The sequence below is a fragment of the Rhinoderma darwinii genome, chromosome 10 (genome assembly GCF_050947455.1).
Source record: "Rhinoderma darwinii isolate aRhiDar2 chromosome 10, aRhiDar2.hap1, whole genome shotgun sequence".
NCBI classification, from domain to species: Eukaryota; Metazoa; Chordata; class Amphibia; order Anura; family Rhinodermatidae; genus Rhinoderma; species Rhinoderma darwinii.
In genome coordinates, this window is record NC_134696.1 from 56,407,721 (window position 1) to 56,423,898 (window position 16,178).

A 16,178-nucleotide genomic window follows, 5' to 3' on the forward strand; every position below is an offset into this window, starting at 1 on the left:
AAATGTAGTTTTTTCATCCATGCAGCAACGTCCCAGCCCTCCCAATGGGGTTTTCTCAATTGTGAGAGCTGAAACGTCGCTGCACGGGTATTCATTTTGACTCCTGTTACTGAAATCGAGAATCAGTATTCTTTGGAGACGTGCACCCAACTTGGATCAGAGATTGGTGCTGTTGGACTTTGTTATTTTATGTGAGGCTAATTTTATCATATGTAAGATCATTATTTTATTTGTATGTCCGGAACAACATGCAATGATGTTTTGAAGTTGCTCTAAATTCTGCTGATATTAAACTTTGTTTCCAAAAGTGAGCAACAAGCCTACTGTAACACTGTGTGTGGGTCTAGAAAGTGCCGAAAAATGCACCAAATTTTGGAGCAAATTGGAGCAGCTTGATGTTTGCACCTCACTAAACACTTTTAAAAAGTGTTTCAAGAAGGGGAATGGCTTAGCAGGGAAAGGGGCATGACTTGTCATCAAGGGGTATGGCTTAAAATGCGCGCCAACAATGAACCAAAAAATTGGCACAAAATTCTGGCACGAAGAAAAGTGATCATGCAAGATCCAACAAAATTATGATGCAGCATGTACCACTGTGATAAATTTGGCGCGTTTTGTGACTGCCTAATCTAAGTTCATGCTGTCTAACTACTAGTAGTATTAGTAAATGTGAGCCATTGTGTGTGTGTTTTAGATTTTTAGGTTTGGTGGGTTTTGTGTTTGCTACAACCTATCAGTATGAGAAATTAGGAAGCAGTATGCGGTTTGCCAATTTTTGTTTGTAAAAAAAAAATGTATCTTGGACCCAAAATGCAGCAGCATATATTGTTTAAAGCTTAATTACTGTATAAATGAAAAGCTCCACAACTTTCTGATATAGTTTGTGTTTCAATTCCTCACTATTCAAGATATTTGATTGCTGTCAGTGAATGAGAACACTCTTGTTTATATTCAGAGGCTGCAAACCCATAAATACCTATTTCTGCTACACAATTGTATCTAGGTTAGGCAATGCTCTGTAAGGTCATGTTCAGACGTGGCAGAATTCCACTGTGGACAGTCTGCAGTGGAAATCCGCAGCAGCCTATTTTTCCTGTGGTTCCTATAGCTTTTTAGGTAAATTAGTTTAGACAATGCGGAATTTAGACTCCACAGCATGCACAGTCTCTTGCGGAGAAGCAGCAGATTTTCACTGCGGATTTCAAGTTTTGCAATGCAAAGGCTGAAATCTGTGGCAAGTCCGCTGTGATAACCGCCACGTCTGAATTAACTGTCAAATATGCAAATTTGCACTGGAAAATTTCTACCACGGCTGAACATGCCCTAAGGGCACGTTCAGACGTGGCGGAGTTTTTCCGCTGCAAATGTTGGTGCAGATTTGGGGCAATTACGCAACGAATCTGCAGCAACATTTGCATATTTGACAGGTAATTCAGACGTTGCAGAAAACACAGCGGACTTGCCACAGATTTCAGTTTTTGCATTGCAAAGGCTGAAATACGCAGTGAAATTCCGCTTCTGCACCGCAGCCTATGGTCCGAAGCGGAGTTTTCCGCACCGTCTGAACTAAGTTTCCTAAAAACGTACAGAAATAAATGTAAAAAACGGCCGCTGGAGAATTCCACTGAGGACTGTCCGCAGCAAAATTCCCCAGCAATTCCGCCACGTCTGAACCTGCCCTTAGGCTTTATTCACATCTCTGCTACAATTTTCGTTATTCTGTTCAGTCAGAGGAACAGAATAACAGCAAAAACTTGACTTTAATACATTTTGTGGGATTTCCATCATCGTTTCCGACATTTTGCCAGGCAAAATACCTCTGCATTCTGTGCTATTTTGTCCAGCAAAGATCACTGAATCTGCGATGGAGGCTCCTAAGGGCATGCCCAGACGTGGCGGATTTCTTCCGCCACTGTCCGCATCAATGCCGCACAGAATCTGCGTTGCAGATTCTGTTGCGGCTTTGCCTAAAATGGGCATTAAATTGATGCGGACTAGCCGTTGCGTATTGAGGTGAAAGTACTTCCATTCTCTCTATCAGTGCAGGATAAAGAGAAGGGACAGCCCTTTCCCTAGTAAAAGTAACAGAAATTCATACTTACCCGGCTGTTGTCTTGGTGGCGCGTCCCTCTTTCGCCATCCAGCCCGACCTCCCTGGATGACGCGGCAGTCCATGTGACCGCTGCAGCCTGTGATTGGCTGCAGCCGTCACTTGGACTGAAACGTCATCCTGGGAGGCCGGACTGGAGGAAGAAGCAGGGAGTTCTCGGTAAGTAGGAACTTCTATTTTTTTTACAGGTTGATGTATCTTGTGATCGGAAGTCACTGTCCAGGGTGCTGAAACAGTTACTGCCGATCGCTTAACTCTTTCAGCACCCTGGACAGTGACTATTTACTGATGTTTGAAGCCCCTTGAGAAAGCTCTATGCGAAACGCGCGTTGGGGTCCTGTGCACGGCTGTCAGACTTCACCACTGTTTGTCTAATGGGTAAGACTTTTTACTACTGAAGGGGAGGAATGGTTGCATTTGCTGTCTTTAATAGTCACATATTAGCACCTTACTATATTTACGTTATTATTTGATTTAGTGCTGATCTTTCTTTGAGATATAAAACTAATATCAGTGCCTCCGTTCCCCTATCTATTCCATGGGCGTTACTATTATGTATACTTGTAATTGAATACGTCTTCCCATTTCTTATATAAGCTGTCTGTTCAAACCGTGTATCTTCACTGGAATTATAACAGTGTCCTCATGTCCACTTTGTACCTTTTTAAACTGTTTTTCTATGTAATTGTCATTCTGTGTCATTAAAGTAAATTTTAATATATGGCTTCTAAGCTCCTTTTTTTCTCTCCGGTTTATATATGTATTCAATAGGAGTGCCTGTTTTGTGACTTGGGGAGTATGCTCTACTTGATTACACTTAGCGCCCCCCCCCCTCACTTTCTATATAATTGCAATAGGAGTTCTCTTGTATGTATAATATTTACTGACGTCGCCTAGCAACGCTCCCGTAATTATGGGTGCACACACGTAGTCACCCATAATTACGGGAGCCCCATTGACCTCCTCAGTCTGTCTGTAGGCCTAGAAATACATAGGTCCAGCCAGAATGAAGAAATGTCATGTTAGTAAAACCAATACGCTCCGCAGCACACATAACATCTACATAACATCTGCGGACTTCATTGCGGAATTTTGAATCTCCATTGATGTCAATGGAGAAATTCCGCAATGAGTCCGCATCAAGCCTGCTACACATCCGCAACAACCATTGTATGCTGCGGACACCAAATTCCGCACCGCAGCCTATGCTACGCAGCGGAATTGTCTGCAACGTGTAATGAACACAACTAAAACACAACAGACAGTGCATGCTGCGGAGGGAAAATTCCGCACCGCAGCCTATGGTCCGCAGCGGAGTTTTCTGCAATGTCTGAACTAACTTTCCTAAAAATGTATAGAAACAAATGTAAAAAACGGCCGCTGGAGAATTCCACTGCAATTCCGCCACGTCTGAATGTGCCCTTACGGATGCACTAGGGACCGTATTTGCGGATACCGTTCCGTATATGCGGATAAGTTGCGGATGACTACGAATTTGTATTTACGGACAGTATTTACGGATGAATGAAAATATGGTCATGTACATAGTGCCTTAGGCCTCATGCACACGGCTATGCCCATAATCACGGACCACAATTGCGGGCCGTGGACAACCGTCCGCATTTTCGGCCCATGCTCCTATACGGTAAAAAGCAAAAATAGGACATGAACTATCTTTTGCGGTACACTTCTACGGCACGGATACCTATCCGTAGCGATACGGAAAGGTGTCCACGGCCTATAGAACTGAATGGGTCTGTGATTGCGGAATGTATCATGGCCCGCAATTACGGAGAATTTTTATGGTCGCGCGCATGGGGACGAAGACATGAGACATTAATTAATCTCTTTTGATGCTTGTCTTCTGAAGTAGCTCTAGTTCTGCGATCCTCTAGAAACATGTAGGCATTTTTGTCAATAAAAGCAGCTTTATTATATCTAGAACTTGTACTTTAGGTTTAATGGTTCTTTAAAAAGTTATTACATTTTGAAAAGACAATTAGTAGAAACATTCATTTAAATGTCAATAACGTGCATGGATTTGATCGTGTTTCCCCAGGGAACAGTTTAAAAGTAAAATGTATTTTTTTCATTGTGGCACTTGCTATCATGACTAGTCTTGAGCTAAAGGTACTTTTTCAATGATTTCTCCTCCAAGTAATCTCCGATCCACCAGAGAAAATGCTTTGATAGTTTGTGATGAAAACACCAGGGAATCTGATACGTTTTGCTGTTCTGTAGAGCAGGATATTATTTTCTATTACGGTTCCTCTTCTCTGGTTTACTACTGCCACAAAGGAAAGGCGAGACACACAAGTGTAAGGGCATGGTCACACGTGGCGTATTTCTGCAGACACTGTCCGCATCAATGCCGCACATAATCTGCGTTGCAGATTCCATTGCACCTTTGCCTAAAATGTGAAGTAAAATGCTGCGGATTAGTCGTTGCGGATTCAGATGAAGAGTACATCCTGCTCTCTTTTAAAACATTCCATCTCAGTCTGGCTATAGACCTCGAAACACATAGGTCCAGCCGGAATGATGAAATATCGTGTTCGCGAAAGCAATCCGCAACACACATAACATCTGCGGATTTCATTGCGGAATTTTGCAACTCCATTGAAGTCAATGGAGAAATTCCGCAACAAGTACACATCAAGTCCGCAACAGCCAGTGTATGCTGCGGACACCAAATTCCGCAGCACAGCCTATGGTCCGCAGCGGAGTTGTCAGTAACGTCTGCGCGAAGATAACTAAAAAGGTGTGGAAACCAATGGACAGATTGTCTGCTGCGGATTTCCAGTGCGGACTGTCCGCAGTGGAATTCCACAGCAATTCCGCCACGTGTGAACATGCCCTTAATACTTTGAATACCATGGATTGGTTTTACACTAAGGCCATGTTCAGACATGGCAGAATTTTTCCGCTGCAAATGTTGGTGCAGATTTGGGGCAATTACGCAACGAATCTGCACCAACATTTGCATATTTGACAGGTAATTCAGACGTTGCGGATATCACAGCAGACTTGCTACAGATTTCAGTTTTTGCATTGCAAAGGCTGAAATCCGTAGTGAAATTCTGCTTCTTCTCAGCAATGTAATGAGCATGCTGCGGAGGGAAAATTCTGCACCGCAGCCTAAATTCTGCATGGTTATTTTCTGCAACGTCTAAACTAAGGGCAAAGCCCCACGTGGCGGAATCGCTCTGGAATTCCGCTGCGGACATTCCGCAGCGTTAATCCGCAGCGGACCTGTTTCTCCATTGACTTCCACTTCTTTTTAGTAGGGTTCGTTTAGACGATGCGGAAAATTCCGCTGCGGAGCATAGGCTGCGGTGCGGAATTTGGTGTCCGCAGCATACAATGGATGTTGCGGACCTGTGGCGGACTTGTTGCGGACTCATTGCGGAAGTTCTCCATTGACTTCAATGGAGAGTAAAAATGTCATGTAGATGTTATGTGTGCTGCGGAGCGTATTGGTTTTTTAACATGACATTTCTTCATTCTGGCTGGACCTATGTATTTCTAGGTCTACAGCCAGACTGAGGAAGTCAATGGGGCTCCTGTAATTACAGGTGACTACGTGTGTGCACCCATAATTACGGGTGACTACGTGTGTGCACCCGTAATTATTGCTAGGCGACGTCAGTAAATAGTTACTGTCCAGGGTGCTTAAAGAGTTAAGCGATCGGCAGTAACTGTTTCAGCACCCTGGACAGTGACTACCGATCACAATATACATCAACCTGTAAAAAAAATAGAAGTTCATACTTACCGAGAACTCCCTGCTTCTTTCTCCAGTCCGGCTTCCCAGGATGACGTTTCAGTCTAAGTGACAGCTGCAGCCAATCACAGGCTGCAGCGGTCACATGGACTGCCGCGTCATCCAGGGAGGTCGGGCTGGATGCCGAAAGAGGGACGCGTCACCAAGACAACGGCCGGTAAGTATGACATTCTTTTACTTTCACTAGGGAAAGGGCTGTCCCTTCTCTCTATCCTGCACTGATAGAGAGAAGGGAAGTACTTTCACCTCAATACGCAACGGCTAGTCCGCATCAATTTACTGCACATTTTGGGCAGATCCGCCACAGATTCTGCAACGCAGATTCTGTGCGGCACTGATGCGGACAGTTGTGGAAGAAATACGCCACGTGGGGCCATGCCCTTAGTTTCCTAAAAATGTATAGAAACAAATTTAAAAACCGGCTGCTGCAGAATTCCACTGCGGACTGTCCGCAGCGAAATTCAACAGCAATTCCGCTACGTCTGAATGTTTCCTAATACACGCGCTATCGCAACAAAACATTGAGCAGCAGACCTTACAACTTCAATATGACAGAACATATCGCTAGTTACCATCTCTCTGCTTCATTCTCCTCCAAGTATAAAAAGCAGAAATCATTTTTTTTCCCTCAAAGTATAAACTGAAAAGTAATTGCACAAATTGCCATTTAGTTGAAATGACACCAAGTCTTAGGGCCCATTCACAATGTGAATCTCGCCCGGGTGCTGTGCTTTGAAACAAGATGTAATTTAGATGTAATTTCTTTTTCAATCTTCACTTATCTTAAGTTTAGACATTGTTGCATTTAAAACTTTGCAGGGTTCAGTGTGACTTTTTCACAAGTTCGCAAAAAATATTTGCAATTCTTTTAGCTGAAACAGAATATTTGCCCCATTTATGCATTATAATGTTAACACCATACCAACACACAATTATCCATTTATATGCATATCCAGTAGACTAGACCTTACCAATCATAATTTATTTTTCTTATTAAACATTTTATTTATAAGTTCTTTTTTTTTTTGCAAGATCCTGTAATTGACAGTATTTAAAAAACAGCATGGATAAACATAGATAGGTTGTTGTTTTTTTTTTTTTTGCCTAAAAGAGTGATACACGGCCATTGACCCTTCTTTAAACATTTCCATGGGGCTTTAAATCAAGAATTTGGTTAGAGATTGTGTTCTTTCCTTTCTGTACTGACCAGAAGTGCATTAGAGAAGAAGCTTATGTCTGCCCTGCAATAGTGTTTTTAATATGTCTGCATATTTGAACAGGCACCAAAATAGTGCTATGGATAATATTTAAAGGAAAAAAAATATATAAAAATGGATATTAGGTCATTGTAGGTAAAATAATATATTTTTTCATGTACATTTTTATTATGATTTCAATGTTAATTCTCTCCACATAACATGTTTTAACAATTGCAAATACAAAAATGTTATTATTATTAATAATAATAATATTTTATTATTATTATTTTCTTGATTGTCGTCATTGTTAACCCCTCCATGATCAGGCCTGAAAAGGCCTTAATGGGCAGCAAAACGTTTGCGTTTTTGCCTGTAGACTGGGGACCTGCACTACTTGCCGTGGGCGGTTGGGAAGGGGTTAATACATCATTTTAGCTTTATGAACATGTGAGGGGTGTTGCAAAACATTAAAGCAACTTATTACAATATTCAACTATAAAATTTGTATTTGTCATACATTATATAATAAAATAATAATAATATTAATAATAGACTTTTTTTAAATAAAATAATGAATACAATATATTTCAAGAACAGGGAAGTCATAAGCAATTAAAGAAGACATATCAGCTTCCTGACAAGTGTTTTTCTTAGTATATTATTGTATTCCTCCTAAAATAACATTTCTGAAGCATCTTTTCTTAGAACTTTATGTTGTGCTATTCCATTGTTATTCTTCCTGGAAATGTATGAATAAATTGACAACTGGGTACCATTCCCCTTGTCAATGAGGTGTGTCTGTACAGATTCTGACACTGACTAACCAGTGCTGACAGTGTCAGGACACAACCTATTGACAAAGGTAAAACCCAGTTGTCAATTTATCCATACATTTCGAGGGTGAATAACAGAGGAATGGCACAACATAAAGTTCTAAGAATAGATGATCCAGTAATGTATTTTCTATTATATATAATCTATAGCCTATGTTCAATAGGGAGAATAAACTTTTGTAAATAACGGTCTATATTTTACTGATAGACGACAAGAGCAATGGTCTAAGATCACCTACTATTGTTTAGTTCACATGTTTCAAATCCTTAACATTTAATCAAAAGTTCCTCCAAAAATGCAGTTCATTTTAAAAAGAATAAACCTAAAACAAATGATTTTGCAAATGTGGTATATATAACACTACCTGATCAGGTCATATAAAAATCACTGCTTTTATGCTTGTAGTGCCCACAGCTGTTTTATCAATGGAAGTCTTATATCTCCTGAACTGACCAGAAATACAACAAATAAGGTTCTCTATCACATCTTACAGTTCTGTGACTATACCATTTTTGAGAGATTACGTGTGTGTATATATATATATATATATATATATATATATATATAGCGCTGTGCAAAACTAAAATTATTATGCTATCCTCGACATACAGACAGTATGAAATATATACATTCCTACAATGCAAAAATTACATTGTGTACTGATAAAATGGATAGTAGAGAAGATCCCTCATCCCCATATGTGTCAGCCTACTAGGTCATCAAGGGTGGATTCACCAAAGGATTAGCTAGGTTCTCTAGCACCCGGGGCAAAGATACAGATTGGTGCCCCCCAAAAAAACTTCTTGTAGAAAGTGCCACACACAGAACACGCTTGTGGATATTGCGCACTGCCCTCCCTTGTACTTAGTGCCACACCCCCCTCATACTTAGTGCCCCACAACCCCCCTCCCCCTTGTACATAGTGCCACACAACTCCCCTCCCCTTGTACCTAGTGCCACACATCCCCTCTCCCCGCTTGTACTTAGTGCCACACAATCTCCCTCCCCTTGTACTTAGCGCCACACAACCCCCCTTCTACTTAGTGCCACACAACCCCCCTTACCTCCTTTGTACTTAGTGCCACACAACCCCCCTCCCCCTTGTACTTAATTCCACACAACCCCACTTCCCCCGTGAACTTAGTGCCACTGAACCCCCCTCCCCTTAGCGCTTAGTGCCACTAAACCGCCCTCCCCTTTGTACTTAGTGCCACACTGCCGCCAGAGCGGAGAGTGGTAGCCTACCGTTACCACTCTCTGCTCTGCCTGAAGTGACTCACCATTAAGAGGAGGCAGGAGATCTTGCGGCGGCTCAAAATCTGCCCGTTTAACCCCTTAGATGCGGTGCTCAATAGCGAACATTGCATCTAAGTGGTTTTGGGTGGAGGGAGGGAGCTCCCTCTCTCATCGCACTGGCACCCTGCTATGAGATTGCAGGGTGTGCTTGTTCATTGTAAACTGACAGGCAGTAATACACTGCAATACAAAAGTATTGCAGTGTATTCTAAAAGCGATCGGACGATCGCATAGTGAAGTCCCCTAGTGAGATTAGTCAAAAAGTAAAAAAAAAGTTGAATAAACGTATTAATAAATAAATAAGTGGAAAAAAAATTAAAAACCCACTTTTTCCCCTTACAAAATGCTTTATTGTGAAAAAAAGTAAAATGTTACACATATTTGGAATAGCCGCGTCCATAACGACCCCAATTATAAAGCTATTATGTTATTTAACCCGCTCGGCGAATGCTGTAAAAACAATGGCAGAATTGCTGTTCTATGTTTTATGTTCATTCTGCCTTCAAAAAAATGTGATAACAGTGATCAGAAAGTCGCTTGTACTCCAAAATGGTACCGATAGAAACTACAAGTCGTCCCGCCAAAAAAAATCCTCAACCAGCTGCATCGGCTGAAAAATAAAAAAGTTATGGCTCTTCGAATATGGAGACACAAAAATACATAATTTGAAAAAACGGTGTTTTTACTGTGTAAAAGTAGTAAAATACAAGAAAACTTTATCAATTTGGTATTGTCGCAGTCGTAACGACCCGCTGAATAAAGTTATTATATTATTTATACCACACGATAAACTGCGTAAATTAAAGATGCAAAAAAAGAGCGAAATTGCTGGTTTTTTTTCTATTACGCCCCAAATAAAGTTAATAAAAGTTAATCAATAAATTATATGTACCCCAAAATGGTGCTATTAAAAAAAATACAACTTGTCCCGCAAAAAACAAGTCCTTGTACAGCTATGTCGACGCAAAAATAAAAAAATTATGCGATGATGGAAAAACTTAAAAAAATAGCTATGTCATCAATGTTTAACGTAGGCTGGTCATTAAGGGGTTAAGGGGTGTAGTGTCTGGAACGAAAAAAAATATACACAGCGCCACATGGTGCAAGATAAACCTGATTGGTGGGTGAGTACAGTATAAGTAAGTAGTTGTACTCACCTAGTAAAGTTTGTACTGGCAGGTACAACTTATGGAGTAGGCAGTAGTAAATATAGTGGTTGCAGCTTTCAGTATCCAAAGACCGGCATCTAAGTTTAGGTGCTCATAAATTTCAAAAGAATATCTGTGGAAAGCGCTACTCAAAAGGCAAGGTAATAATAATCATGGGAAGATTTTTTGCAAACAACGGCCATGAGAAGATTTATTGCAAAGATTTATAGCTGTTGTTTACAATAAATCTTCTCATGATTATTATTACCTTGTCTTTTGTGTAGCGCTTTTCACAGATATCCTTTTTTTTTAAATATTTTTTCAAATTTTTTTTAAGGTGTGTAGTGAGCATTTTGACCACAAAGGTGCAAAGTAGCTGCGGATGGTGCAAAGTAAAAATGCAAATTTTTCCCTAGATAGGCGATTTCAGTGGCAAATTTGTTGTGCCACTGGAAACACACACTCCAAAAAATCTTAAAAGGGTTCTCCCGGGTATGGCGGTGCCATATATGTGGAAGTAAACTGCTGTTTGGGCACACTGTAGGGTTCAGAGGGGAGGGATCGCCATTTGTCTTTTCAAGCTTGGATTTTGCTTGGTAGTAGCTTTGTTTGAGTATTGCTGGTGTTTCCGTTTATAATCTGGGGGCACATGTGAGCTGGGCAGAGTACCTGAGGGGCATAGTCAGGTGGGATGATAATGGGGTAAAAAAAATCAATAAAATTATCCATAGATGTGTGTTACGCTGTGAAGAAATCCTTTATGCACAGGCCGGTGTCGCACTGATAAATTGTGTCGTTTCTTATCCCCCTTTTGGTCCACACTCGGTCCCTTTGCAGTTTGGGGAATTTTGCTGTGAAAAGTGTTGTTCTGGTATAATACGGGCAGCCTCGCTTCTAGCAGATATGTTTGAGCCCTCCCCTTCCCCATGTTCCCTAATATTATGGACTTGATGAATGGCCTCTTGAAACAGAAGAAATGTTCCCCTCAGGCCTGTACAACTGAATATTTTTTTGTTTCCTGGGAGCCTTTTATTATTTCATAGATGTAGTGGTATGAGGGCTGATTTTTGCAGGATGACCACCATTTTGGGGTACATGCAAATATTTGATCACTTTTTATGTTTTACAAATTTTTGCACAATAAATTTATGTTTGTAAAAAGAAAGTATTTTTTCTGTCACCATGTTCTGAGAACTATAACGTTTAATTTTTTCATCGATTCAGCAGTGTGAGGGCTTGTTTTTTGTGAGACAAGATATAGTATTTATTGGCACCATTTTTGGATACATGCAACTTTTGAACTACTTTTTATTTCAATTTTTGGAAGGCAAGATGACCAGAAAACAGCAATTCTAGAATTGTTTTATAGTTTGTTTTTTTACAGCGTTCACCATGAGGGATAAATAGCATAATATTTTTATAGTTCAGGCCGTTACCGATGCGGCAATCCCAATTATGTATGGTTTATTTAATTAGGGAAAAAGGGCGAATTGGCTTTCCATGACGTATACTTATGACAAATGTCGGGAAGGGGTTATATTATTTTGTCTACCTAACCAAGAGAGAAACGGGATATTGAGGGAGCTGAGGTGTGACCTGAGTTTATATATCAAAGGGAATAGTGTGAAGAGAATATCTCAGATGAAGTTTTAGTCAGGTTTATGTGGTTGTGTGGCCTTTGAAAATAAGCCTATGTCCCGTTTGTTGGTGGAAAGGTTTGGAACTTCTGACTTTGAATAATGAATTTTAAAATTGGAAACCCAGCAAAAGGTTTCAATGATGTATAGGGTGAGAGGGAAAGCCCTCTTTGGTTTTTTGATTGAAAGCAAAAGATCGTCAGGAAATGCTGCTGTCGAATGAGTATGCAATGCAAGCGGTAAACCTTGAATTGTGTCAATTTGAACAATCTTCTGAATTAGTGTTTCCATGGTGAGTATAAATAAAGCTGGGGAGAGCGAGTATTTGTAATTGGTAATAGAACATAAGGTAAAGAGTGTACCATTTAATTGTAGTTTGGCCCTAGGTGTTGTTTAGAGAGAGGAGATGGCTGAGATAAAAGGTGTAGGAAACCCAAATTTAAGCAGGGTGGCAATCATATAAGACCACCTAACCCTTCCAGCATCAGTTGCTAGCAGAATCAGTGGTTAGAGGAGGAGGCTTAATGAATTAGAATGATGAATCCGGTGGTGTAATATCTGCCTTCTCTAAATGGAACAAATGCCACCTGTTCTGGGACTAAGGGTATGTTCATACGACAACGCCAAATACGTCTGAAATTACAGGGCTGTGTTCAGGGGAAAACAGCTCCTGAATTTCAGAAGTTTTTACAAGTGCAAGCGTTTTTCGCGGCGTATTTTACGGACGTAATTGGAGCTGGTTTTCATTGGAGTCAATGAAAAATGGCTCCAATTACGTCCCAAGAAGTGTCCTGCACTTCTTTGATGCGGCCGTAATTTTACACGCCGTCTTTTGACAGCGACGCGTAAAATGACAGCTCGTCTGCACAGAACATCGTAAGACCCATTGCAGGCAATGGGCAGATGTTTGCCGACATATTGGAGCCGTCTTTTCAGGCGTAATTTGAGGCATAAAACGTCTCCATTACGCCTGAGAAGTGGTCGTTTGCACATACTCTAAGGCTGGGTTCACACGACCTATTTTCAGACGTAAACGAGGCGTATTATGCCTCGTTTTACGTCTGAAAATAGGGCTCCAATACGTCGTCAAACATCTGCCAATTCATTTGAATGGGTTTGCCGACGTATTGTGCAGACGACCTGTAATTTACGCGTCGTCGTTTGACAGCTGTCAAACGACGACGCGTAAATGGACTGCCTCGGCAAAGAAGTGCAGGGCACTTCTTTGCCACGTAATTTGAGCTGTTCTTCATTGAACTCAATGAAGCACAGCTCACGATTTACGAGCGTCTCAGACGGCTCGCAAAATGCGAGGAGGAGCATCTACGTGTGAAACGAGGCAGCTGTTAACAGTCTGTCTTTTCACACGTAAATGCCTCTCATCGTGTGAACATACCCTAAATGTTTATGGAGTAAAGATTTGAGTCTTTTAGTTAGTAATTTGGCTCACCATTTAAGGTCCACATTCAGTAGGGATATGAGACGATAACTCCCACAAAACGTTTTGTTCTTACCCTCTTTGGGCATAAGACTGATATGTGCTTCTATAGTCTGTGAAAGGTAGTCGGGTACCCTTGAGGAGGTCGTTGCACACATCAAAAAATCTTTGGCAAGACTATCTGGCGGAACTTTTAATAATAGCTGATAGGGAATCTGTCAGACTCTCAGCATTTGTAATAGAGGAAATAATGTCTAAGGGCATGTTCACACGTGGTGGAATTCTGCAGACACTGTCCGCATCAATGCCGCACATAAACTGCGTTGCTGATTCCGTTGCGCCTTTGCCTAAAATGTGAAAATGCTGTGGATTAGTCTTTGCGAATTCAGGTGAAGAGTACATCCTGCTCTCTTTTAAAACATTCCATCTCAGTCTGGCTATAGACCTCAAAACACATAGGTCCAGCCAGAATGATGAAATATCCTGTTCGTGAAAGCAAGCCGCAACGCAACACACATAACATCTGCGGATTTCATTGCGTAATTTTGCAACTCCATTGAAGTCAATGGAGAAATTACGCCACAAGTACACATCAAGTCCGCAACAGCCAGTGTATGCTGCGGACACCAAATTCCGCACCACAGCCTATGGTCCGCAGCGGAGTTGTCAGCAACGTCTGCGCGAAGATAACTAAAAATTTGTGGAAACCAATGGACAGACTGTCTGCTGCGGATTTCCAGTGCGGACTGTGAGCCATTGATGCGGACAGTTACGGAAGAATTCCGCCACGTCTGGGCATGCCCTAAGAGTTCTTGTTGCGAAAATAGTTGAAGTAGTTATTGCTTGTTGTCTGCTAATAGAGAAGGAAGTTTTATGGAATATAGGAATTCTGTGGTGAGTTTTCCTGCATCATGATGTGCCAGCAAGTTATACAGAGTAGAGTAGAAGGTTAAACATTCCTTAGTCATATTATCTATGTCGGTGGCAGATTCTCCTGAAGACGTTTTAATTTTTAAACATAGTAGACATAACTTTGGAGCCCCTGTCTCCGTGTGCATAGAATTTAAAGGGAACTTCTCTGGTACAGCCTGTTGGATTTAATATTCATCAAATCTATACATCTATTCCTGAGGTCTTGTTGTACTGTGGCTGCTTTAGAACACTTGCCAATCGTTTCCAGAGCAGAGGAATCACAGATTTTTTGAGTCAATGGCAGAAGTGGATCCAAGGAAAAGGAAAGGAAGGAAAAGGATAAAGTAAAGACTTGTACATCTCCTCTCCATTGCATACACTCCTGTGTTTCGCTCAAAAACCTGCATTCAAAATTGCATTGAAAACTGCATGAGTGATTTCTGCCTTAGGCCAGGATCAGACACACAGTTTTGATGCAGTTTATGTGGCAGTTTTTTGGCTCAGTTTTCTTAGCCAAACACAGATGTGGACACAAAAGGATATGCATCAGTCTTTTCTTTATATCTTTCCTTTCTTTTTGGAACCATTTCTGGTTTTGGCTCCAAAAAATTTGCCAAAAACTTCCACAAAAACAACATAAAAATTGTGTGTGTGATCCTGGCCTTAGGGTCCATTCACACAGAGTGATCAAATCGTGATTATCCCAAATCTACTGAGATTTTACAAAAACTCCAACATATAGCCACGGTTTCGCCATTATCGCAGCAATAAACCACAATTTGACCGCACTATGTGAATGGACCCTAAGTGCAAAAAAGGCCTGGAGAATGTTTTCCAATGATTAGATCCTTTTCTAGTGCTAAATATATGGCTCCTACTTGTAGCTGTAAAATGCACATCTGCATGCACCCTATAGGGGATTCCACGTGTTTGCAATTTGGCTGCATAGACTCCTATGATCTTTAGGGCACGTTCAGACGTGGCAGAGTTTTTCCGCTGCAGATGTTGGTGCAGATTTGGGGCAATTACGCAACGAATCTGCACCAACATTTGCATATTTAACAGTTAATTCAGACGTTGCAGAAAACACAGCGGACTTGCCACAGATTTCAGTTTTTGCATTGCAAAGGCTGAAATACGCAGTGAAATTCCGCTTCTTCTCCGCAACAGACAGTGCATGCTGCGGAGGGAAAATTCCGCACCGCAGCCTATGGTACGCAGCGGAGTTTTCGGCAACGTCTGCACGAAGATAACTAAAAACGTGTGGAAACCAATGGACAAACTGTCTGCAAAGGATTTCCACTGCGGACTGTCCGCAGCGGAATTCCACAGCAATTCCGCCACGTCTGAATGTGCCCTAAATGACCACTTTTATATAGAATTAATCTTTATTTGAGACACTGTTTAAAACTATTGTATTTGTATGTTAGATAATTATATAATAACCACATACATTTCATAGGTCAGTACATGTTTATGCTATGTGCTTTGGAATTCATGTGACACAGGGTAATTGAAAAAAAAAATAGAGAAATGAGATTATCTTTGATTTAAAAATAGATATTGCTTAATCACTGTATTCACACAGTGCAGTTTTGCATGCTTTTTTTTTTTTTGCCATAAGGTCCCCTTCACACACAAATTTTTTCTGGCAATTTTAACTGTATGCTTTTTAATGCGTTTGTAGTAGAGTTTTTGGTGGTGTTTTTCATTTGGTGTTATTTTGTATGTCATATTTTTTCTTTAGAGAAGTCCTATAAGAAAAATGCCACAGAAAACACCTCTAAAAATGCTAAGAAAATTGCACATAAACCCAGTAA

General features: G+C 40.9%; 1 protein-coding gene across 1 annotated transcript in view; it reads right to left on the bottom strand.

Annotated features, from left to right (window-relative positions):
- The window catches only part of GRIN2D (glutamate ionotropic receptor NMDA type subunit 2D), a 312,180-nt gene that overhangs the window by 139,127 nt on the left and 156,875 nt on the right, over positions 1 to 16,178 (bottom strand). The gene's annotated exons all lie outside the window — the stretch shown is intronic.